This window comes from Indicator indicator, chromosome 1 (genome assembly GCF_027791375.1).
Source record: "Indicator indicator isolate 239-I01 chromosome 1, UM_Iind_1.1, whole genome shotgun sequence".
Classification (NCBI taxonomy): domain Eukaryota; kingdom Metazoa; phylum Chordata; class Aves; order Piciformes; family Indicatoridae; genus Indicator; species Indicator indicator.
Window position 1 is genome coordinate 49,150,556 of NC_072010.1, and position 24,831 is coordinate 49,175,386.

Sequence of the window (24,831 nt, forward strand, 5' to 3'; positions counted from 1 at the left end):
CATAAATAATAAATGCTACATTGTTTCAAACTTCGATCAGTATTGTTGCATTATTAAAAGTGAATCAAAAAGACATATTATGAAAGACATTTTTAAAACTGATCAACATTTGCTGTGATGCTTTTACATATGCTTTTAAGTGTGCAATGTTTTTGTTCTTAAAGCCTCTTATATGAGGGATTACAGATAAATCGGGTTGTAAATCATAGGAAAACAGGCAAAAAGGAGTGTCAAATGTATCCCAGCAAGGCCTGTTGCTCAATTTTACATGAAAAGTTTATAAAATCTAAGTTTTCTATATTTACATATAAATAAATGTGGGATGAAAATATGTCATTTTAATTCATTTTTTAAATTCTGAGAAATTTAAACCAAAATGTAACAGCATATGACTATAGATCCTGATAAAACCCTAGTATTTCTGTATTGCTTAGGTTTCTGGATATTCTCTATGACAGCTCAGGTTAATAATTGTTCATTACAGAGAGTTGATTCATTTAATGTAAAAGTTATTTAAGAAGATGAATATCTCTTCTACTTTTCTTGCTTTCCTTGATGAAGTTACTCGGGCACTATCTTCATTAATATGGCACTTCAAAAGTTTCTGTTTCTTTCTGTGAAGCAAAAATAATTTTCTGTGAATATCGTCAGTTAAAAATAATTAAACCATTTAACATTGTAGCCTTTATAAAAAAAAAAAATCAGATTTTTTGCAGCACTGCAAAGATCAACATTCGGTTGGATTTATAGAATCCCAATAAATGAATGTGGTGTTTTGGCCCTGGTATAGGTACAGATGCCCAGCAAAATTGCTCTGTCGCTACCTTTCTTAGATGGACAGGGGAGAGCAAAAATACAGCATAAGGCCTGTGGGTCAAGATAGAAGCAATTTAATAGGGCAAAAGCTAAAGCAAAGCCTTCACATGGATGTATGAGCAAACAAAAAATGTTCTCTACTTCCCATCAGCAGACGATGTTTGGTCACTTATGGGGAAGCAGGGCTCCAATATGTGTATGCTATGGTTATGAATTTATGAATAAATTAGTAAGGAAGATATGATATTAATAAAAATATTGATAACTTTTCATTTGTATGGAAAATCACCAAAAACTTGTAATTAGGTTTGGTGTACATTGGAATATATATTTACAATGGGAATGTACAATATTCAGGCAATATAACAATTTGAATAATTTTAAGCAAACCAGACACATAACTGGGAAAGAGAACCCCCGACACAATATGGCGCTCAACCCCTGGGGGAGACTCGACATGAACCGTTAAACAAAGGAGGTAATAAACTGTTCACTGAGGGGGGGAGCTGCTGCTATATGCTAGCCAGTAAGGCTTTTGGTTGATGGCTGATCTGGCTTCAGCACAACGGTGGACAGCTCTTGAGGCTTCTTCCCAGGATCTGTAGATTGTCCTGGGTTTTTGCAAACCAGGAGCTTATATTGGTAGTGGCTTATCACTGCAAAAGGGATGGTTCCCGAGGGTCTTGGCTCACTCAGGATTTGTCCCTCTGCCTGGCAAGACTCGTCTGTCTGCTCTGGAGCTTTCATGACACATTATTGCGAAAAGCTCTTGCATCTTTTTGGGTAAACTGAGGCACGGCATGAAGTCCAGTTGTAAGGCAAGTGAGTCTTGGCTTTTCAGGTTTGCAAGGTAAGGCTCATGGCTTCTCTCCCAGATCCTAGGCAAAGCAACTCAAGGCATGGAAAGGGAAGGTAAGGCAAATACAATTAAGCCTGTATTTATTACTTACCTGAGATTCAATTTGGGCCAACAGGGCAACTGAAGCCAGCAAACAATTAACCAATGAAATGAGATTCTGCCAGGCTGTGACCATAAAAGACAAAGACATAGGCCTGGTCTAGGAGAAGCATGGCTAGTGCACATGCTTTATAACCATAAAGGGAGAACATGTCCCTTTGTTTACCAGACTTTTTGGTGCCTGTTCATTTGTACTTTTCCTGCATTTCCCTAGACTCCTGTGGGAGGGAGGGGGAACAGGGGGACCATGTCTAGACATACCAGGACCTGTCTGGGTTTGTGCTGCACCTGTTTGGCCCTACCACCACAGCATAGTGGTTGCTCTGGAGGACAGACACCATTAATGAATGTTCCCACACTTCCTTCTTTCTTGTAGCTTTTATATCTGAGTGGATGTCATGGTCACTTTGGGTCAGCTGGCCTGGATGTGCCCCTTCCCAAGATCTTAACTATCCCTCAATCTGTTGTTGGGGTGGGGTGAATGTTAGGAAAGCTGAACCTTGGTGCTCTTCAAACACTGATAAGCAGTAGCCAAAACACGGTTGTGTTATATAGAAACAATTCCATCTCAGCCACACCAAATACAATCTCTACCCCTTATTCCATACCATTTGTAGCATGCTCGGGCTCCACATAATTCCAACACATGTAACCATCTCACTTAATTCTCTTGTGGAAATTCCTCCTTGTTAATACCTACATCCTAAAACACATACTTAAACCATCTTATTACCCAGCGTACAGTTTCTTTATATTTTGATCAACTACCATCCCCAGTCCTTTAATAGAGAGATGCTACTCTTCAATTTCGTGGGCTGCTTCCACTCCTCCAGATGTTACTTGGGCCCCATCTGTGGTGTTCAGGACAGAAGAAGTGGGATATTCTCCTGTTGGGCACCAATGCCATCTTGGTTTCAGTCACTGTTGCATTCTTTTTCCTTGGAAAACTCATTCTTCAGTTCAGGTCATTCCTACCATGTCACTTCCTAAGTTTCCTAAATTTCCCCTCAGGGCTAAATATCCTTGAGGTACACACTCAGTCTCCCCATCCTTCCTCATTATCCATGAAATACACCCAGGTCCTTAAGCAAAGACAATCCCACAAACGGGTTTGCCTTTCCCCATAGGAGGATCAACCCACACTACTTTACACAGACACTTCCCCATGTGAACTACAGGGAACTTATCTCCTCCCACAGTGTGTAAAGGTTTTGCTTGGACAGAACCAGGACAGTTAGCAGATCCCTTACAGTTAACCATCCAAGTGGCTTCTGCTACATTTGCATCCCAGTGCTTCCATGTCCTATTTCCCAATGCTCTCAGCATGGTCTTTAACAGTCCATTATATCTTTCAGTCTTCCTAGAGGCTTGTGTTTGATAGGGAATGCAATACACCCACTGAATGTCCTATTTCTTGGCCCAGGAACTGATGGCTTATTCAGAACTGAGTCCCATTGTCTGATTCAGTTCTTGCTGGGGTACCATATTGCCACAGGATTTGTTTTTCAAGGCCTAAGATAGTGTTCTGGACAGTGACATGGTTTACAAAGTATGTCTCTAACCAACCCATAGTTGCTTCTACTACAGTGAGTATATAGCGCTTGCCCTGCTGTGTTTGTGTCAGTGGTCTGATACAGTCAATTTGCCAGGACTTGCCATAGCGGAAACCCAGCCACTACCTTTTGTTCCAGGGAAACTTAACTCTGGTGGCTGCCTTCATTGCAACATGTTTCACAATCCCACATGACTTGTGTGATGGCTTCCATGGTCAGGTCAACCCCTCAATCGCAGAATTAATGAATCATAGAACATTAGAGGTTGGAAAGGACCTCCAGATATCATTGAGTCCAAACCCCCCTGCCAAAGCAGGATCACCTACGGTAGTCTGCACAGGAATGCATCCAGGTGAGTTTTGAAAGTGCCCAGAAGTAGACTCCACAACCCTTCTGGGCAGCCTGTTCCAGTGCTCCGTCACCCTCACTGTAAAGAAGTTTCTCCTCATGTTGAGGTGAAACCTTCTATGTTCAAGTTTGTATCTGTTCCTTGTCTTATTATTGTACACCACTGAAAAGAGATTGGCCCCCTCCACTGGACACTCACTCCTCAGATATTTATAGACATTGATCAGATCTCCTCTCAGTCTTCTCTTCTCAAGACTAAACAGCCCCAGGGGTCTCAGTCTCTCTTCACAGGGAAGATGCTCAAGTTGCCTAATCATCCTCTTGGCATTCTGTTGGACTCTGTCCAGCAGGTCTGTGTCTCTCTTGAACTGGGGAGCCCAAAACTGGACACAGTATTCCAGGTGTGGTCTCATGAGGGCAAAGTACAGGGGGAGAAGAACCTCCCTAGACCTTCTGGACACACTTTTCTTAATGCACCCCACAATATCATTGGCTTTCTTGGCCACAAGGCCACATTGCTGTCCTGTGGAGAACTTGCTATCCACTAGGACTCCCAGGTCTTTCTCTATGGAGCTGCTTCCCAGGAGGGCAGTCCCTAACCTGTACTGGTGCCTGTTATTATTTCTCCCACAAGTCCATCTCTATGTTGCATCTCTCCTTAGATGTCCTGTTGTTTCATGGGCCCATCGAGCTACAAACAGCTCACTTTTTATGCTCCCAATCCAGGTCCACCTGAGCTAAGTAATTTCTGGCAGCCTTGTCTATCTGTTCATTGTTTTGATGGAGATGCATCAAGAGAAGTGTGGCCAGCAGGTCGAGGGAGGTGATTCTCCCCCTCTACTCAGCTCTGGGGAGACCCCACCTGGAGTACTGCATCCAGTTCTGGAGCCCCTATTACAAGAGGGATATAGACATGCTGGAACGTGTCCAGAGAAGGGCCACCAGGATGATCAGAGGGCTGGAGCACCTCTCCTATGAGGACAGACTGAAAAAGTTGGGGCTGTTCAATCTGGAGAAGAGAAGGCTCCAAGGTGACATTATTGTGGCCTTCCAGTATCTTAAGGGGGCCTACAAGAAAGCTGGGGAGGGACTTTTTAGGATATCAGGTAGTGATAGGACCAGGGGGAATGGAATAAAGCTGGAAGTGGGGAGATTCAGGATGGATGTGAGGAAGAAGTTCTTCACCATGAGAGTGGTGAGAGCCTGGAATGGGTTGTCCAGGAAGGTGGTTGAGGCCCCATCCCTGGAGGTGTTTGCAGCCAGGCTGGATGAGGCTCTGGCCAGCCTGATGTAGTGTGAGGTGTCCCTGCCCATGGCAGGGGGGTTGGAACTAGATGATCCTTGTGGTGCCTTCCAACCCTGACTGATTCTGATTCCATGATGTTCTTCCTTGGCATTGCTCTTAGGTATGTGAGCACCAAAGTAACATATCTTTAGAGTCATATTTTCTATTCAAGTGGCAATATCTTGCCACAAGCAGCAGCCCAGATGGGCTTACCCCCATGCTGCAAACTGATCTTGTTTCACTGCTGTAGCCACCCCACAGGTCATTAGCCACCATACAGGAGTCAGTATAAAGATAGAGTACTGGCCACTTTTCTCACTAAGCAATTTTAGGGACAGTTTGATGGCTTTCAATTCTGCATACTGACTTGACTCACCTTCTCCTTCAATGGCCTCAACAACTTGTCATGTGGGACTCCATATAGCAGCTTTCCACTTCCAGTGGTTTTCTACCACACCACAGATTCCATCAGTAAACAAAATGTAACGCCATTCACCTTCAGGTAACTTGCTATATGGTGACGTCTCCTGGACATGAACCACACCGTCAGACAATGGTCAGAAATCTCTGCCTTCTATACATTCCATAAGCTCTTTCACAATTCCTGGGTGGTTGGGTTTCCGCAGTCGACCTTGTTGTGTAATCAGAACTGCCCACTTACTGCTTGTGGCACTGGTCACACGATGTGTAGAGCGGGTGTTCCCTCTGAACATCCAGTGTAGCACAGGAAATAGCAGTGCTGAGATGAGCTTCTGTACTCACTACTTCTGAAGCAGCTCAAACTCCCTCATATGCTGCTAGTATCTCCTTTTCAGTTGGGGTGTAATGGGCTTCTGATCCTTGATATCCTCTACTCCAAAACCCTAATGGGTTTCATTTGATGTTTTCTGCCAGAGATTTCAAGCGAGACCATGCTACCTGGCTGCTGTTTAGAGGACACTTTGCAACAATGGTCCTGTCTGGATAGGCCCAAGTGCTACTGCACAATCTGTCTCCTTTTTGATCTGCTTAAAGGCTTGTTTTTGTTCAAGACACCACTCTAAATGGTTCGTCTTTTGGGTCACGTGGTAGAGAGGGCTCATGAGCTGGCTGTAACCTGAAATATGCATTTTCTAGAAGCTTACACAGCTTACACAGGAAAGGATGGTTACAGGTTTAATTCAGCAGAAAATCAAACATGAGTTCATATTTTTTCATTACTAAATCAAAACAGTTATTTCTTATGAAGGCACTTAAAACCTGCTGAGTGAAATGGCATTTTCTCTTTGACTTGCAAACTAATTTGGTTTGCTGCAACATTATAGAGTTATTTTTGTTCTTTGTCATGCTTTCACATGACCTTAACATGTCTGTCAGAAATATAAAACCAGATCTTGATGAGATGCTGCGAATCATCTTATCTAATTGTAGGTGTCTGCTGCCTACATAGCTACAAGTGATTCAGTCATCTAGACACTACAAAATCAGTGAAAAGAATCAAGTACTTTTATGGCACAGTTCATCTGACTTATTTCATTTTTATTATGAAATGAGATGAATGCCTTCCTTGAAGTGATTATTTCTCTCTCTTGATTACTGAGAGAGTTAAGGTGACTTTCTCAGTAACTTTCTGTAATAATTATCTTGCATAGGTCATGTGAATTTTACTGGCTGTGTATAATGTCAAGTGTGGATCATTCATTTCTCACTGTGGGGGCTGTTTCCAGTGTCCTGTATGCATCAATAATGCTTAAGTGCCCTTAATCAGCCTCCTGTGGGGCCACCTGTCAAGAGGAGCACTTGAGCTCCAGAGGCTGCTCTGGTAAGAGCTGTGAGGCAGGAGTTATGAGTCATAAGAATAAGTATGAAAAAAAGGATTATTCATTAGTTCTAACTGGTACATCCATACAGGGCTGTGTTTAGGTGTGCAACTGGGACACTTCAGTCATTGATCCCACCAAGGGGTGTAGGGAGGGTGCAACAGAACCAGGAACTTCCTGGCTACTCCTCTGCATGGGTAAGATAAAGAACTGATGTGAGACAATGGATGGATTTGAATATAGGTGCTAAGCAATTCACTGATTGTTACAAGATCTCTCTAGGTGGGAATTTTGAATGTCTTGAAGATTCCTTTCATGTAACTCTTGCTGGGCATAGACTGTATCGAATGCTTCAAATAGCTAATTAACTTCCTGGACAAGGTGTGGAAAAACAGTGGAGTGGGGGGAATGGGGAGGGGAAGATTTGGTCCTTTTAGATACTCTCCTTGGCTGCTTGTGCTGAATTGACTAAATCAATTTAGAGTCAGGAGAAATGTTCCGGTAGGTAGATATTGAGCATATATGAGTCACTATTCCAGAAAATACGTTAAAGATATGTTGATGTGGCATTTTGGGATACAGTTTATTAAATGTTTTACAAAGGGTATGTGTATAATTGAACAGCAATAATACATTATTAAAAGTTTTTCCATGGTAGAAAACTACCTTTTCGGAGTCCCAATTAATGTGAAGAAGCCATTCCTCGTTTCCTGGAGAAATCGTGAAATTACATAAATATAAATCCTGAGCGGACATAAGAGATCACTTTAGGCACATGGTTTACATTTGGACTTGATGATCTTAAAGACCTTTTCCAACCTACATGATTCTATGATTCTTTAGCATGAGAAATGACAATTATTAGCAATATGATCACAGTACGGGTAAAATACAGTAAATCTATTTATGCTTCCAAGGCAGTATCACATGAATATGAGATAATGGGGGTTTTATTAAGAATCTCTAGCGAGTTTTATTCCAGTTAATTCTCTTTTTCCACATAGTTGTGTATTTGTTCCCATGTAAAAGATTGCATATATGAGTTGGCTGATCATAAATTGTAAGGAATTCTTTGTCCTCTTCTGTATATTAGTTTGACTGTTTACTAGACTGTCCGTTTCTTTTAAGTGTTAGAGTGTTTGTGCCTAAGAGACTTTGAACATTCTCCTAGGAAACATTCTCCTAGGAAACATCAGAAATGAGTAAATGTTGGTGACTAGTTATTTGGTCTCTAAAGGTATTAGGGACATTTTTTATTATTCTGAAACTCTGTATTAGATTACAGGAAAACAAAGCTAGTATTATGCATCTTGAAATAAAAAAATATTCTTAACTGATTCAGAATCCTTTATCACCAAACTTAATCCATAGGGCTGAATATTTCCTATGCATTTTTGCAATATTTCTGAAGGAAATCTCATGGAAGAAAGAAATTTACAATTCATGAAAGAAGGGACTTGTCAATTGGAAGAACTGTAGAGAATTTGTCAGAGCCTGTAGGAAGGCAACAAGGAAGGTCGAAGCCCTCTTAGAACTAAAACTGTCAATAGAAGTAAAAGACAATAAAGTCTTGAAATTTATCAGTAGTAAAAAGGATAGGGAAAGTGTGGGCCTACTGCTGAATGAGGTGGCAGTCCTGATAAGACTTGCAAATAAGGCATAATGCATAGGTCAGTCACAAAGATTAGCAATGATTTTTACATTTTTTCTCACACTGTCTTTCTAGACAAAATGCCCAGCAGATATCTAGACAAGTCAGGGATCAGGATCAAAAAGTCATATTAAATGGGGTTAAACCAGGCTGGCTGCAAGTCACCAGTGGGGTTGCCCAGAGTTCAATTTTAGGGCCAGTACTCTTTAATATTTTTATAAATTATCTGGACTCAGAAATCAAATCTATATTGAGTAAGTTTGATACATCAGACAGTCCTGCAAGGAGCAGGGAGTTGAATCTGACGACATTTATGCTCACTGCCAAATCAAAATATTCTGTGGTTCTGATTCTTTGATTCTATGATTCTATGACTTTTTGTCCTGAATGTGTTTTTTTCTTGAAAGTTGCTGAAAAAATTATAGTATTAGAGAACAGCCCAGTCTGGAAGGGACCTTGAAAGATCAACTGGTTCAACTTCTCACAGCAAAAAAATACTAGATGTGATTATCTGTCTTGTTGTCTAATCACATCTTAAAACTCTCTGCCAATGGGGATACTACCATATCCCTTGGGAGGTTGTTCCAGTGATTGATTATTCTCACTTTAAAAGAAAATTATTTTTTGTCTAGAGATAAAATATCTCTTGAAGTAACTTGTACTCATTGTTCGTTCTCTGTGTGGCTCCCTGGAAAACTGCAATAAGATCCTTCTGACTCCTTTTCATGTCCAGATTCCGCAAAATATTCTCAAAGTTATTCTCAAAAATATTCTCAAAAATGTCTTAGACACCAGAAGAGGCCTAGGGGAGGCCTAAGTCATTATGCAAAGTGAATCCATGCATTCTTCTCTAGGGCAGTGTGGAATAGAGCTAGTCAGTGTTGCTTTTATAGGGTGACACAGACACCTTCCAAAAAAAAAAAAAAAAAAAGCTCTTTTTTATTTTTTTATAAAGTCTAGCACAAAAATTGATATAGCTTTTATCCTACTTTTTGCCAAGAAAATCCAGACTATAGAGGGCTTTCTTTATTTATGCCTTTGGATTTGGAAATATATGAGTGTATAAATGTGAACTCAAGTTATCAGTGTATAGAAATGAGTGAATATACTTAAGACTCTGAAGGTGGAAAATTTTATTCCTGAGTCTGTAATTTCAGATATATTTTGAAGGAAGATTTTTATACCAGGGATAGCAAATTATCTCTAATTTTGTAGTGATATTCTAATAGCAATTCTTAGATTATATTATTACAGATCGTGACTTCATTACAATTACAGTACTTTTGTTTCTCTACTGTCAGCTTCCCATTCTAGAAGATATCGTAGGTTTTTATCTTTTTTTATTCTAAATCTCCTCAAACATTTTCTATTCAAAATTATATTTTTTAAACTCCTTATGGTTGTGCCACAAGATACCTTAATCAGTGCAATGAATTTTGTTGTTGATAGAAAATAAAAATACTATCTTCTTATAAAGTAAAAGTGGTGGCTGTTCTGCCACATCAGGCAGGTTAGGTAGAGTTTGAGATTATAGGTAGTATAGGAGAAAAAGTCTGTTTTTTTTCTCCAAATAACAGTGTTGAGAAGTACTGAACTAATCAGAGTTAATGTTAAGCATGATCTTTTGTACTTTGCTGGTGGAGGTCAGCATTTAAATTCTTCATCTTAGTAGTCAAATAGAGATTCTGTGAGATGCTTACTGAAGAGACAGGAAGAGCAATGAAAAAAATGCCCAAAGAGGCTGTTCAGTATGAACAATAGGCACAGTACATTTAGGCAACATTTTCATGTTATCATCTTCCACCACCAGATTTAAGAATTTTCTGTACAATCATAAATATGTGTGTAGACGTAGGTACAGGCATATAGAATAGAACATTTCAGGATTATTTTAGACAGTCTTTGCAAAGATGAAAGTCTTGAGGAAGATGTAACCTTTTCAGAATCTAGGAACACAGAATAAATAATGTAGGAGCACAGAATAAAAGACTTATAGTGGTAGGCAGCGAACTTGATCTTAACAGCAGCCCATTAGTTTCAGAAAAAGGTGATTGATAACTTGAAATTAGATCTATTATTCAAGGCTGTGTGACTCCACAGTCAAAAGTGAATATCAAAATTTTAAAATCAGTATGTTATCAGAACAACAGCCAGCAGCATTCACCTGAGACTGTGATAAGGCAGTCAGACTTTTTATAAGCTACAGAACCAAAAGGAGGAGGAGTAGGCTGTATCAGATTACAGGAAATTGAGTTGGATCAGTGCATCACAACCAACCTAACAGCTCAGTAACAAAAAAGCTCAATGGATTTCTATTCTTTACTGATTTAAAATAGATTGGGAAAAACCTATCATTGACAAGCTGAAGTGCAGTCTAGTGATGTCTGTGAGGCTCGACAGGGCTCTGGGGAAGTTGATCTAGTTGAGAATGTGCCTGCTTACTGCAGTGGGGGGTTGGACTAGATGACCTTTGGAGGTTCCTTCCATACAGGCCATTCTATGATTCTACTACTAAAATGTTCCTCTTCAGTATGTTTTGCTTCTAAAGCAAATACCTGCTTAACATAAAAATGTTAAAGTATGAATATTCTAAAGATTATATAAAATTACCAAAATACCTGTCAGGATTAAAAAGATGCTAATATGTCATGGATGTTACCCTTTAAAGTGTGTCTATTTTTAGACACATTGTCTGGTTTTTAATAACATCACATGAACTACATTTTTTGTTTTGGCAGGGAGGGGACTAAAATTAATTCCTTTATTTTGGTGCTTTAAAATGTTAATTTGTTGTTTAAATTGCTAATCCAGTGTTTAACTATTCATTTTATTACTCCAGGCTATCTTTGGAAACCTGTTTATGCCACAGAACATTTAGTTTTATAATAGTTACAAAAGTGGTTTTCTCTGTTTTACATTTGACTTTAAAAATAATTACTTTTTTAATCTTATGCATACATTCTGCTCTGTAATGCTCAGTCCATTAGAATATTCACTCCTACTTTAGTAACTTATTATAAAATTTCAGAGTTCATAAAAATGTCAAAATACTGAGATAGGTTAATACATTATGCTTGTCAAAGCTTAGAAGATTTATTTTTAAAAAATGGGCAATATTGTGTGAGTGAAATGAAGCTCAGGCATGTTCAGGTAATTTTGTATGCACAATCTGACAGAAGAGGAAATTGTCTGATGCACTATGCACTAGTTTCTACTGAAAAGATGAATCCCGTATCCAGTTATTCATAACATGTAATTATAAACATCTTTTATATATGATTAAGATAGGAGTCATCAGTTATTTGTATAGCCAATTAAAAGTTTACTTCAGAAAACATTTTGACATGATGGATGTGTGATTTAACTGAGGGTGAAATTTAACTTTTTTGACACTAATTATATAGGAAACAAAATTAAATGAACCTTGTATTACAGGCCTCTAGATTAAGTTCCTACAATTAGGAAGTCTGAAACTGTCCTTGAAGCATGTTTAACAAAATAAGTTACTTAGGGATAACTATGTGAGAGTGAAATAGCAGAATTTTCATTCTGGAAAACTAGTTTTGAATTAAAATAATATTTCATTATGTTCTGAGTTTGTTTTTCTGTTTGTTTGTTTTTGCTTTTGTTCTGTTTTGGTTTGTTTGTTTGCTTGGTTGTTTGTTTCTAATTTTATATTTCTTTTCAGATGAAATATCACTTACTACTTAGCTCCAGACTTCAGAAAATATTTAATTAGCAGGTAAGAAAACTGTATTATATTAGAATGTTGATAGATTTTAATAATAACAACACAGAAAAGCATAATTTTTCAATGCTCTACTCACACTGTAATTAGGTATGATTTATAATATTTGTAAATTTTTTGCATATATATTTAGTGCATGTTCTTGTACTCATTTGTGTATTTCAATCAATCTGTGTTTTATAATTCTTTATAAATATTTTAGTTACTACAATCTCAAATTTTTTTCTATTACTTTTTTAACACAGAAAACTCAAAATGTCCCCAATCATTTCATGGTTTTATTTGAAACTTAGAAAAATGAATCAGAAGACACAATAAATAAGTTGTTTTGAAGGTGTGTAAAACATATCTAAATCTTAATGTATCAGTTACTATCAGTTTGCAATCTTCACTGAACACACTAAAGTGACCTCTGTTATTGCCTTCTTTTATCCTTATATCAAATGTATTCCTACTTCCAATTCTAGTTTTTCAGCCCAGTCCTAGTCCTATGCAGGTACCTCCAAAAGTAGGTAGGCATTTCATCTCTTATTGTAGAATGATTCCAGCATTTCTGAAAACACAGTCTTACTTGCTTCAAGGTAAATAGCATAATATTTATTGAAAGTAAACCTGTATATCCTTTAAGATTATTTTAAAAATTAAGATTCTGCATGCAGATTATATGGTTCTCTAATGACTGAAAATAATGTCCTGTTGTATTCTGAAAAATAAAGATAATTTAAAACTTTTAAGAATTCTTACTTGAAATAAACTTTTATGAAGCTGAAAATAGTCTGCTAGAATGTGACAGGTTTCTCTTGTACAGGTAAAGGCTGCTTTTTTCATTACCCTTTTCTTACTGTTTTAACAGACTTCCCTGGAGTTTTAAACTCTTCAGACTCATGTCTAATAGTGGCAGAATTTTAAAAAAAAAGAAAGAATGACAACAAAATAAGAGGCAACTGAAATAAGCTTTGAAGAGATAAGCAATTTTTAAACATTTTTTTCATAAGAAATTGTAAACAAACAAACAAAATATCATAAAAAAGCTGACATGCTCACTAACAAATAAAAGCTGGACATTTTTCCAAGATTATTTTTGAGGAGTATATCCATGTTTTGACTGCTGGAACTGCTACATATGCAGAGAATTAAATTCACTATGAAAGTTGAACTAGCAGAAAATTTGTGAACATTATCCTATTGTTGTGGTTTAACCCCAACTGGAACTTAAGCACTGCACAGCTGCTTGCTCACTGCACCTCCTCCACACCAGTGGAGATGAGAAAAAAAATAGAAAAGAAAAAAATTAAAAAATGGAGGGAAAAAGAAAAATAAATAAAACTCATAGATTGATGTAAAGAAGATTTAATAGGACAGAAAAGGATGGAAAAATAATATTAATACAACAAAAATTAAAAGTAATAATAGTAATATATAAAAGACAAGTGATGGACGGTAAAACTCCTCACCACTTGCTGACCAATGCCCAGTCAGTGCATGAGCTACTATATCCCCTGGCTAACATCTCCCAGTTTATATACAGGGTATAACATCCTCTGGAATGGAATACCCCTTTGGCTGCTTTGGCTCATCTGTTCCCTCTGCTGATGGAATAGTATGAGAAGCCAAGAAGTCCTTGACCTAGTATAAGCTCTGCTTAACAACAACTAATATGTCAATGCCTTAGCAACACTATTTTCATCCTAAATCAAAATCATGGCACTGTATCAACTACTAGAAAGAATTTTTTTTTTTCCCAGCTGAAATGAGGACATTCATTATGTCATCAAAAGGAATTTTAGGATTTTTTAAATTAACAAAATCCCTGAAATGTGGTTAATTTTGTATATGTTGTTCATCTGTAGAAACAATAGTGGTGGTTATGTAGTGAAAGCAACTTGAAAATTCCTCATGAATATATTCTCAAAAAATTTTTTCACTTAAAAAATTAAGCAAGCCTCTCTAGCACTCTAAGCCCATCAGATAATTCATGTGGGGAATTACCTCTGAAGGTTTCTAGTCTATCCTGCTCAAAGCAGCAGAAGCTCTGAGATCAGATCAGGTTGCTCAGGGTTTTGTCTAGTTAGATGCTAAAAGATACCAAATTTTCACAGCTTTTCAGTGCAAACTGCTCTACCACTTGACTGCTTTCAAGGTGAAAAAGATTTCTCATTCTCTGCCTGTTGCCTTTCATCCTCCCTCCATGCATCAGTGTAAAGATCTTGACTCTGTTTCCTTGCTGACCTTTAGTGTTAAGAGCACTACATTCACAGAGCTTTAAATTAGAGTTGAAGGGGGATGGGGTTGTTGCTGGGCTTGCACCAGTGGGGCAGTGTGCTGGTATTATTGTGGATCAGAAGGCCTTCCACCACCCCCCCCCCCCCCCAACCCCGGGTGGAATGGGTGTGCTCAGCTTGCTCATTGTGCTGTCTGTACACCAATGCAGGCAGCATGGGGGATAAACAGGAGGAGTTAGAAATCCATGTGCAGTCAAGGGGTTATGATCTGGTGGCAATTCCAGAGACATGGTAGGACAGCTCACATGACTGGAATGTGGTCATGGATGACTATGTTCTTTTTAGGACAGACAGATCAGCTAAGTGAGGTGGTGGTGTTGCTCTCTATATGAGACAGCAACTTGAATGCGTTGAGTTCAGCCCAGGGGTGGATGAGGGGAGAGTTGAGAGTTTGTGGGAGTGGTAGGCTGGCATGGGTGACACTGTTGTGGGTGTTTATTACAGACCACCTGATGAGGATGAAGAAGTCAATGAGGTCTTCTATAGACAGCTGACAGCAGCCTCACAAACACAGGCCCTGGACTTTAACCACTCAGATATTTGCTGGAAGGCTTACACAGCCAGCCAGACACAGTCCAGGAGGCTCCTCCAGTGCACTGATGATAATTTCTTGATGCAAATGGTGGAGGAACCAACTAGGAGAGGAGTGTTGCTGGACCTGACACTCACTGACAAGGAGGGACTGGTTGAAGCAGTGAAGGTTGAGGGCAGCCTTGGCTGCAGTGACCATGAGATGGTGGAGTTCAGGATCTTGCGTGGCAGGAAGAAAGTATCAAGCAGGATTACAATGTTGGATTTCAGCAGGGCCAACTTTGGCCTTTTCAGGCAATTGCTAAGGGAAATCTCTAGGGACAGGGTACTAGAAGACAAAGGGGACCAAGATAGTTGGTTAACATTCAAGGACCTCTTGTTCTGAGCTCAAGATCAGAGCATCCCAAAGAGTAAAAAATTGAGAAAGGAAGCCAGGAGCCTGCATGGTTAAGTAGGGGACTGCTAAGCAAACTTAGGTAGAAGAAGAGAGTCCACAGATCATGGAAGGAGGGACTGTGGGGCTGTGGGCCTGTGGCCATGTGGGAGAAATGTAAGACAATTGTCAGAGGATGTAGGGAGGCTACTAGGAAGGCTAAAGCCTCTTTGGAATTCAGCCTTGTGATAGAGGTCACAGCCAATAGAAAGGCCTTCTTCAAATACATTGCAAGAAAAGCTAAGACCAGAGGCAATGCAGGTCCACTGCTGAATGAGGTGGGTGCCTTGGTGACAGAGGACACTGCTGGAGGCTGTCCTCAGGAGCCCAAGGCCCCTGAGACCCCAGAGAAAGATAGGAAAAAGAAGAAATTTTCCTTGGTTGATGAGGACTGGGTTAGAGAACAGCTAAGCCATGTGGACAACCATAAATCTGTGGGTCCTGATGGGGTGCACCCAAGGGTGCTGAGGGAGCTGGCAGAGGTCATTGCCACACCACTCTCCATCATCTTTGGTAAATCATGGCAGACAGGAGAGGTGCCTGGGGACTGGAGGAGGGCAAAAATCACTCTAGTCTTCAAAAAGAGTAAGAAGGAGGACCCAGATAAATATAGACTGGTCAGCCTCACTTCCACCCCTGGAAAGGTGATGGAGCAACTTATCCTTGGCACTGTCCTTAGGCATATCAAGGACGAGAGAGTCATTAGGAGCAGTCAACATGGTTTTACCAGGAGGAAGTCATGTTTGACCAACCTGATAGCCTTTCATAAGGACATAACCAGGTGGATAGATGATGGTAGAGCAGTGGTTGTGGTTTATCTTGATTTCAATAAAGCATTTGACACTGTCTCCCACAGCATCCTTGCAGCTAAGCTGAGGCAGTGTGGTCTGGATGATCGGGTAGTGGGGTGGATTGAGAACTGGTTGAAGGAAAGAAGTCAGAGAGTTGTGGTCAGTGGGACAGAGTCTAGTCGGAGGCACGTATCTAGTGGAGTCCCTCAGGGGTCAGTACTGGGACCAGTGCTGGTCAATATATTCATCAATGACCTCGATGAGGGAACAGAGAGCACTATCAACAAGTTCGCTGATGATACAAAACTGGGAGGAGTGGCTGACACACCAGAAGGTTGTGCTGCCATTCAGCAGGACTTGGACAGGCTGGAGAGTTGAGCAGGAAGAAATTGAATGAAGTTCAAAGACAAGTGTACAGTCTTGCACCTGGCAAAGAGCAACCCCAGGTATCAGTATAGGTTGGGGACTGATCTGCTGGAGAGCAGGGAAGGAGAAAAGGACCTGGGGGTCCCAGTGGATGGAAGGTTGACCATGAGCCAGCAATGTGCTCTTGTGGTCAAGAAGAAAATGGTATCCTGGGTTGTATTATAGAAGGATAGAAGGGACAGTAGGTCAAGAGAGATTCTTCTCCCTCTCTACTCTGCCCTGGTGAGGCCACATCTGGAATATCCTGTCCAGTTCTGGGAACCTCAGTTCAAGAAGTACAGGGAACTGCTTGAGAGATTCCAGCACAGAGCCACAAAAGTGATTAGGGGAGAGGAGCATCTCCTTTATGAGGAGAGACTGAGGGAGCTGGGTCTCTTCAGCTTGGAGAAAAGGAGACTAAGGGGTGACCTCGTTAACGTTCATAACTGGATAAACAGTGAGTGCTGAGAGGATGGAGCCAGGCTCTTCTTGGTGTTGCCCAATGACAGGACAATGGGCAATGGGTGGAAGCTGAGTCATAGGAAATTCCATGGAAACATGAGGAAAAATGTTTTCACTGTGAGGGTAACAGAACACTGAAACTGGCTGCCCAGGGCAGTTGAGGAGTCCCCCTCTCTGAAGATGCCTGGATACCTCTCTGCCTGGATGAGTTCCTGTGTGGCCTGGTATAAGTGATCCTGCTTTGACAGGTGGGTTGGACTTGAGGTCCCTTCCAGCCCCTAACATTTTGTGATTCTGTGATTTGTACACACTGTATAAGAATATTTTTATATTGGCTCAACCTACTACTAAAACTGTAGATTTGATTCCCTATAAGCCTTTGAGTTTCTGACTCTCAATTTTTGTATCCTGTAAAGGTATATAAATAATTTCTTAGAAGTCAAAAACAGTTTTCCAAAACTGTAACTGCAACCAAATGAAATAGCTTTCATTCATAAAGCCAAGATTCTTTTTCTCTATTTAGACAGAGATTTCAGTTTTAATATAGACAGGACTGTGTTTCTTTGAGAATTAAGGACTTGGACTATTTAACTGTAGATCAAAAGATGTGTGTTTGTATCAAGTCAATATGATTTTTAACATCAAGGCTACATGAATACTAAATGTGTGTGCCATCCTCCCTCCCAACTCCCCCATACTCCCCTTGATTGTACAAGAAATAAGTATCAGTTTATTATCTTGTTGATTTCTCTTTTCTAATCCCAAAACACCTAATTACACAGTAGAAGTTATTGAACACCTAAAGCACTTATCCTTATAGATAAACATGACCTCTTTAGTTAGTTTCAGAAGTAATGCTAAAAACGAAATGGGAAAAGGTCTGCAGGCTTCTATTGTGTCTTGACTTCAAAAACATGTTAAAGTATATCATTTATATATAACAGAGTGTAATGGAATATGTTACTAGTAGATAGTTTTTCTTGATTGGATAAATTTACAGCTTAAAAAAACGTTACCTACGGACAGCCTCAGTCACAGTTGCAAAACAATCCCTGGCTATACTAGTACAGGGAATACTGTACTTCTGCCATTTGAACTCCTCTAAAGACAAAAAACAGTAATGACTTCTTTATATCTTTTCTACCATCAGTAAGTCATTTTAGAGAGTGAGATGGATCATCCTGTTTAACTGTAAGAGCCAGTATGTTGATATATGAAAGAAAGCTATTCCACAGCCATTTCCTTGTTAATTCAGGGACATCTTTATCATCCATTTCTATTTCTGTTACTAGATGGGGTTTGGTGAAGGCTCTTTGACTGCAGTGAATGTGCTCTGTGAATATCAATATCCACTTGATCTTGAAGGAATTGTACTGGGTACAATTAATGTCAGAAATATTTTACATATATCTCTGTGTCAGTCATATTTCTTAATAGTCTTTTATGTCATAGCTGTTCAGCTTCATTTGTATATAGTTTAATATTGGAATAATACAACATAACTTTTGTTGTTGTTTGGGTTTGGTTTTATTTAGTGAATTGCAGCACAAAAACAAGCAGCTCATTAAATGTGATGTAGTATCCTCTTTCATAATATGTTTTGTGCTTGTAATTGGAAGAAGTATTGTTTGATTTAACCATACATAAAACTAGACTTAAAATTCTGACATTAAAATGTGGAATTTGTCACAATTAATCAGATAGCTGTGTTTGAAATTGTTATCATACATTCTCCTTATGCTCAGAGACAGGAAACAAACACATCTAGAGTGAAATTCATCTGATCTGTTACCAAGTCAACATTGCTGTAAGAAGATTATCATCCTCTTCAAAAGCTTCCTTTTAGGGAAGTGGACCGAGATGACACTCAAATACAAATGTCTCCATAGCAAGTGTCTACACCTGGGCACAGGAAAGCTGCAATGTCTGGAACAACCACCAAGTGCTGCTACATTTTAATTTTTTTTTTCTTTGAAGAAAATATAAAACTGAAAAAAAAAATCATCTTTGTCTGCTTTTGGTTGTTTAAACTCAGTTTAAAGCAAAAATGATCTGTATTGCCTAAAATAACTACTCTTAAACAAGCCTAACTGTCTGAATGCTTCATGGTGGTACAGAATGTTTTCTTCCTTACACACTCTAGTGGTGGAAAAATAACTTCCTGCCTCAGTATTGAACTGAGAGGGTAAAACACACCAAACAAAACCAAAAACATAATGTACAAATTTATAGGTGAATGCAACTGCAACAGAAATTGAAGTCAATAGTGATATACTTTTGCCTTTATATAAATTGGTCTTGCATTACCTCCTAAGAATTCCTTCATGGTCAAGTCTGTTGTCAATCACCCTACAAACCTGCCATGCTGAGCAGGAGATCTTATTCAGGTGAACTGCCTGATATTTTTTGGAGCATTCTGAAACACAGATATGCTTCGATATTTTGTGCCTGACCTATTCAAATCCATTAGTATCACTTCTGTGATATGTCAGGAACAGATCAAATATTTCCATTGGTGTCACCTGCTGCTAAAGTGGACAAAACTTGTAAATAGCTCTGCTTAAAGTTTCACAAAAAAGCAATATAGAAGTGTGCAACCAAATGTTTTCAGCTGACCATACTTCAAATTGCTGTGAAGATTGGACAGTTAAATTATGAAAGACTCAGTCTATGTTATGTTATCTTATGGAAAAACCATAAAATATTATAAATTTTAAAACTAATTTCCTTTAAAAAGAAGAATGGAATAACAAGATTGCATAATGTTTTCTGGGAAAATGAAGCACATGCAGAAACAAAATGAACAGGAAAAAAATCACAAATCAGTAACATAAGTCATTAATGATGGTGAAAGGAAAAGACAATGAGACAGGGAGTAGATTCAAATGTTTGATCTGATAGGTATATTAAAGAGTACTCTTCTTTCATTTTCACTTTAAAATTATCCATGCATAACTTCTTTAAAGAAAAACACCAGTTATCTTTACACATTGCAAGGAACATATTAGATATGTCAAATGTAGCTGCTGGGGGACAGGACATTAAAAAAAAGAGAAACAATCTTTTGAAACTATCAGGTGGCTAGGCAGCTGTTAAGAAATTGATCTTCACAGAATCACAGAATGACACAACTATCAGGATGGGAAGGGACCCCAAGGATCATCTAGTTCCAAAGCCCTTTCCAAGGGCAGGGACACCTCTCACTAGATCACAGAGACACATCCAGCCTGGCCTTAAATACATCCAGGGATGGGGCTTTTACCATGTCCCTGGGCAACCTGTTCCAGTGTCTCACAACCCTCACGGTGAAGAACTTAACTTCTTCCTAATGTTTAATCTAAATCTACCCTCCTCTAGCTTGGATCCATTTCCCCTAGTCCTGCCACTACCTGACACCCTAAAAGGGCCCTCACCAGTTCTCTTATATGCCCCCTTCAGATACTAGAAGGCCACAATAACGTTGCCTCGGAGTCTTCTCTGCTCCACACTGAATAAACTCAACTGTCTCAGCCTGTCTTCATAGGATAAGTGCTCCGACCCTCCGATCATCCTCATAGCCCTTGTCTGGACATGTTCCAGCATGTCCATATCTTTCTTGTAATGGGGGTTCCAGAACTGGATACATTACTCCAGGTGGGGTCTCACGAGAGCAATGTAGAGGGGGAGAATCACCTCTCTCAACCTGCTGGCCACATTTCTCTTGATGCAACGCAGGATATGGTTGGCTTTCTGGACTGCAAGTATGCACTGATGGCTCATGTTGAGCTGTTCATCCACCAGCACCCCCAAGGCCTTTTCTTCAAGGCTGGTTTCAAGCCAGTCATTGCCCAGCCTATATTGGTACTTGGAATTGCCCCAACCCAAATGCAGGACCCTGCACTTGGTCTTGTTCAACCTCATGAGGTTGGCTTGTGCCCAGCTCTCCAGCCTGTCAAGGTCCCTCTGGATGGCATCCCTTCCCTCCAGCATGTCTGCCACACCACACAGCTTGGTGTCATCAGCAAACTTGCTTAGGGTGCACTCAATGCAACTGTCCAAGTCGCAGATGACAATGTTAAACAAGACTGGTCCCAATACTGATCCCTGAGGGACTCTGCTTGTCGCTGGCTTCCACTTGGACATGGATCCCTTGACAGCCATTCTTTGGGTGCAGCCATCAAGCTAGTTTTTTATCCACTGAATGGTCCATCCATCAAACCCAGACTTTGCCAGCTTGGAGAGCAGGATGATGTGTGGGACACTGTCAAAGGCTTTACTCAGGTTAAGATTAATGATATCGGTTGTTCTTCCCTTGTCTATTGATGTTGTGACCTTGTCATGGAAGGCCTGATCTGCCCTTGGTGAAGCTGTGCTGGTTGCACCCAATCACATCTCTGTTATTCTTCTGCCTCAGCAGTGTTTCCAGGAGGATCTGCTCCATGATCTTACCAGACACTGATGTGAGACTGACTGGCCTCCTGAGTGGAGGTGGTTGAGACCCCTTCCCTGGAGATATTCTCTATACAAAAGGCTGTGTGTGATAAAATTTTTGAAGAATGCATTTCACACACATGTAGGATTGTTTTATAGAAATGAATGCTGCAGTATTTAGCATGTCACAATGCTTTGCATATTGTGTATGTAAAACATACATGGATATAATCACACTGGAAGATTCCCTTTGTATTAATTTTACTGTGTATATTGTGTATGTACTGTTCTGTTTTTCTATGTTCCTGTCTGCTTTAATATATTTTTATAGCAAAAGATAAATTTTTGCATGAATGTATTACCCCGATATGCAGATGAAAGAACGAGGTTTTTGTAAAGTTATCGATGAGTTCAAATTTTGAGTAAATATTTATTAACCTGTGATATACAAAATCAAAATATGTTCCTTGGCAGAAAAACATCTTTTTGCAATAGGGAGAAAAATCTGTTAGCCTTGTGACAGAAGTTGTTCTCAGAGTACAAACTACTGTGAAGAGAAACAATTGTGGATTTTTTTTTTTCCTTTCCCCCCCTCAGAAAGCAGAAATGAATGTAGGAAGATGATACAGGAAGTCTGTGAAGCAACCTATTTTGGACCTCATGAATGCCAACTATTGCTTGGCCTTCAAGTACTAGACACTTAAGTCTTTATTCTCATGATGGTGAAAAATCCTATTCAGTGTTGTATGGGAAAAAAAATGTCAGGCAGCTTTGAAGACAGTGATGGGGAAAAAAGAAATTTAGACAGCAGACATTGCCTGAGTTTCAATAGATGGTAATTGCTACACTTGTTCAGATACTTCCATAAAATGAGAAACTTTTTGCAGCATAAATGGTAGAAGCAAAACATTTTCTAGATATTGTTATAGAACATGGAGGCAAAATTAAAAAGCCTTTAACATTGTTCTACTCTTGTGAGACCCTATCTGAAGTGCTGGGGCTCCAGTATAACAGGGCCATGAATATAATCTGGGGACTGGAGAATCTCCTGTGTAAGAACAGGCTGAGAAAATTTGAGTTTCTCAGAGTGGACAAGAGAAGGCTCTGGAAATACATTATAGCAACCTTCCAGTACTTAAAAGGCACCTAGAGGAAAGGTGGAGAGGGAGTCTTTATCAGGGAGTATAGTGAAAGGGCAAGGAGCAACAATTTCAAACTGAAGGAGTGTAGATTTAGATTAAAGGAGGAACTTCACCACTATGGTGAGGCATTGGAACAGGTTGCCCAGAGAAGCTGTGGATGTCCCTTCCCTGGAAGTGCTCAAAGCCAGGTCGGATGGAGATTTGAGTGACTTGATCTAGTGGAAGGTGTCCCTGTCCATGGTATGGCACTGAAAGTAGATGGCCTTTATTGTCCCTTCCACTGAAATCATTCTATAATTGTATAATGCTGTGACTGTGCTCAGTAGTTAAGGCTTTCTGAGCAAATAGGAACAGTACGGACATTGCTCTTCTGCATAATTTTATCACAGCTAGCAACCATTTAAGTTTAACCGATTATAAAAGGAACTGATCTTTGACATGTAGATTGTCAACTTGTTGAGTAACAGCAAATTGCAAAGACTGTTATTTCCATGTAAAAATTAATTTTCTATCTAGATTATAGATCCAAGGTAACCCTGACAAACAATCGATTAATGTATATTGAAATAATAAAATTATTTAGCAGTTCAAGAAAGAAGGTAGCATAGAAATGAAAAATTAAATTGTGAAGGCTGGTCTAATCAAATTCTGCAGAAATTCAACTAACATCTGATCTTTATTATTTCAGGATATTGCTTGTAACAAGGAAGTTACCACTGTATCACGGACATATCAAGACATAATCCAATCTTTCATGGCAGTTCTGACTCTCATAACTAAGAGTTGAAATATCATGTGGGATTAATCACCCCATTTTTAAAACCAACATTTAAGGCATATGTTCTGAAAAACTTCTAAATTATATAAATATTTACAAAAAATATATACCTAGTATGAACAACTGAAGAGACACTTATCTGCATTAGACAGTTAAATAATTTCTAAAAGGTGAATATGTCAATAAGAGACTATGTGGCTTGCATGGGCTCTGAAAAAGTAAACATAGGTCTGTGGTCTGCATGCTGGGGGATATTCTGCTACTCACAGAGTTGAAGAAGCAGATTTTTCCCGGTTTTCCTGGACAAAAAGAAGTGAGCAATATTTCTATTACACCTCTTAACCCATTAGCAATATCTTTGTAACAGCCAAGTTTAGAAATATTTTTGTTATGTTATTGGTAAAACCACATTCTAGGAAAATATTGAGTGGATAGACTCATTGCAGTATATGACTTATAAATCAGGAATTGAACTATTTATAAAAGCAGAGGAAACACATGGACACATTTTTAAGGATGATTAGAAATAACCATTGTTTATGCAACCTTGAACATTGCTATGTATGCTCCTGATGCTATGGGCAAGCTTTCTGAGCCAATTGTGTTGGATTGTGTTACCAGCTTGATTATAGAAAACAAACAAACAAACAAAAAGGAAAAAATAAAAGAACCCAAAACCCCAAACAACAACAACAAAAAAAAAAAAAACAAAAAAAAAAAAAACAACAAACCAAGAAGCAAGCAGATGCTTCAAGCTTATTCAGCTTAGTCACTGTAGTAGTTTTAGGCTACACCTTTAAAATTGTTCCACAGATCTTGAACAGAAAGTAGTAGAATGCAAATAAATCACCATTGGCTATAAAAAGGAAAATAATGATAGTTCTAAACAATCCCATTGGAGAGATAAGGGACTTAAACTATTTGTACAAAAACAATCTCTCTCTTCTCACCACTTTGCTCTGGGAGATAGTAACTGGCTTCTGCTTGACCTTGGCTGCACTGCTTTGTTGTGACTGGTATTAACATCCTCTCTCTTCTCTCTTTTCTCTTGTCCCTTTTTGTGTACAGGGGGTTAGGGAGAGAAGCTGTAGCAGCTCCCCTGGTCTTTGGCCACAGGGGGTTCTTGTGCTGTTTATGAATGGTAAATACCTGTAAATATTGCAAATATTGTATATTTTGTACATATTCATTGCATTCCATTGTAGATTGTAGTTTTGCTTGTAAATACAGCTCCATTTGCTCCCAGCCAAGCTGGTCTGGCAAATTTAATGTTGGGGGGGAATTTTCAACCCACCACAGTCACATCCAAAACTGACTGCTAAGTATTTCAGAAAACTCTCATGGTTCATGGCAGGTACAGAAAACTTTTTGCAGTTTTGTGATGTGTTAGATGATGTGCATGTAACACTTATGTGTAAGTAATGGTGAGTTTCAACTGA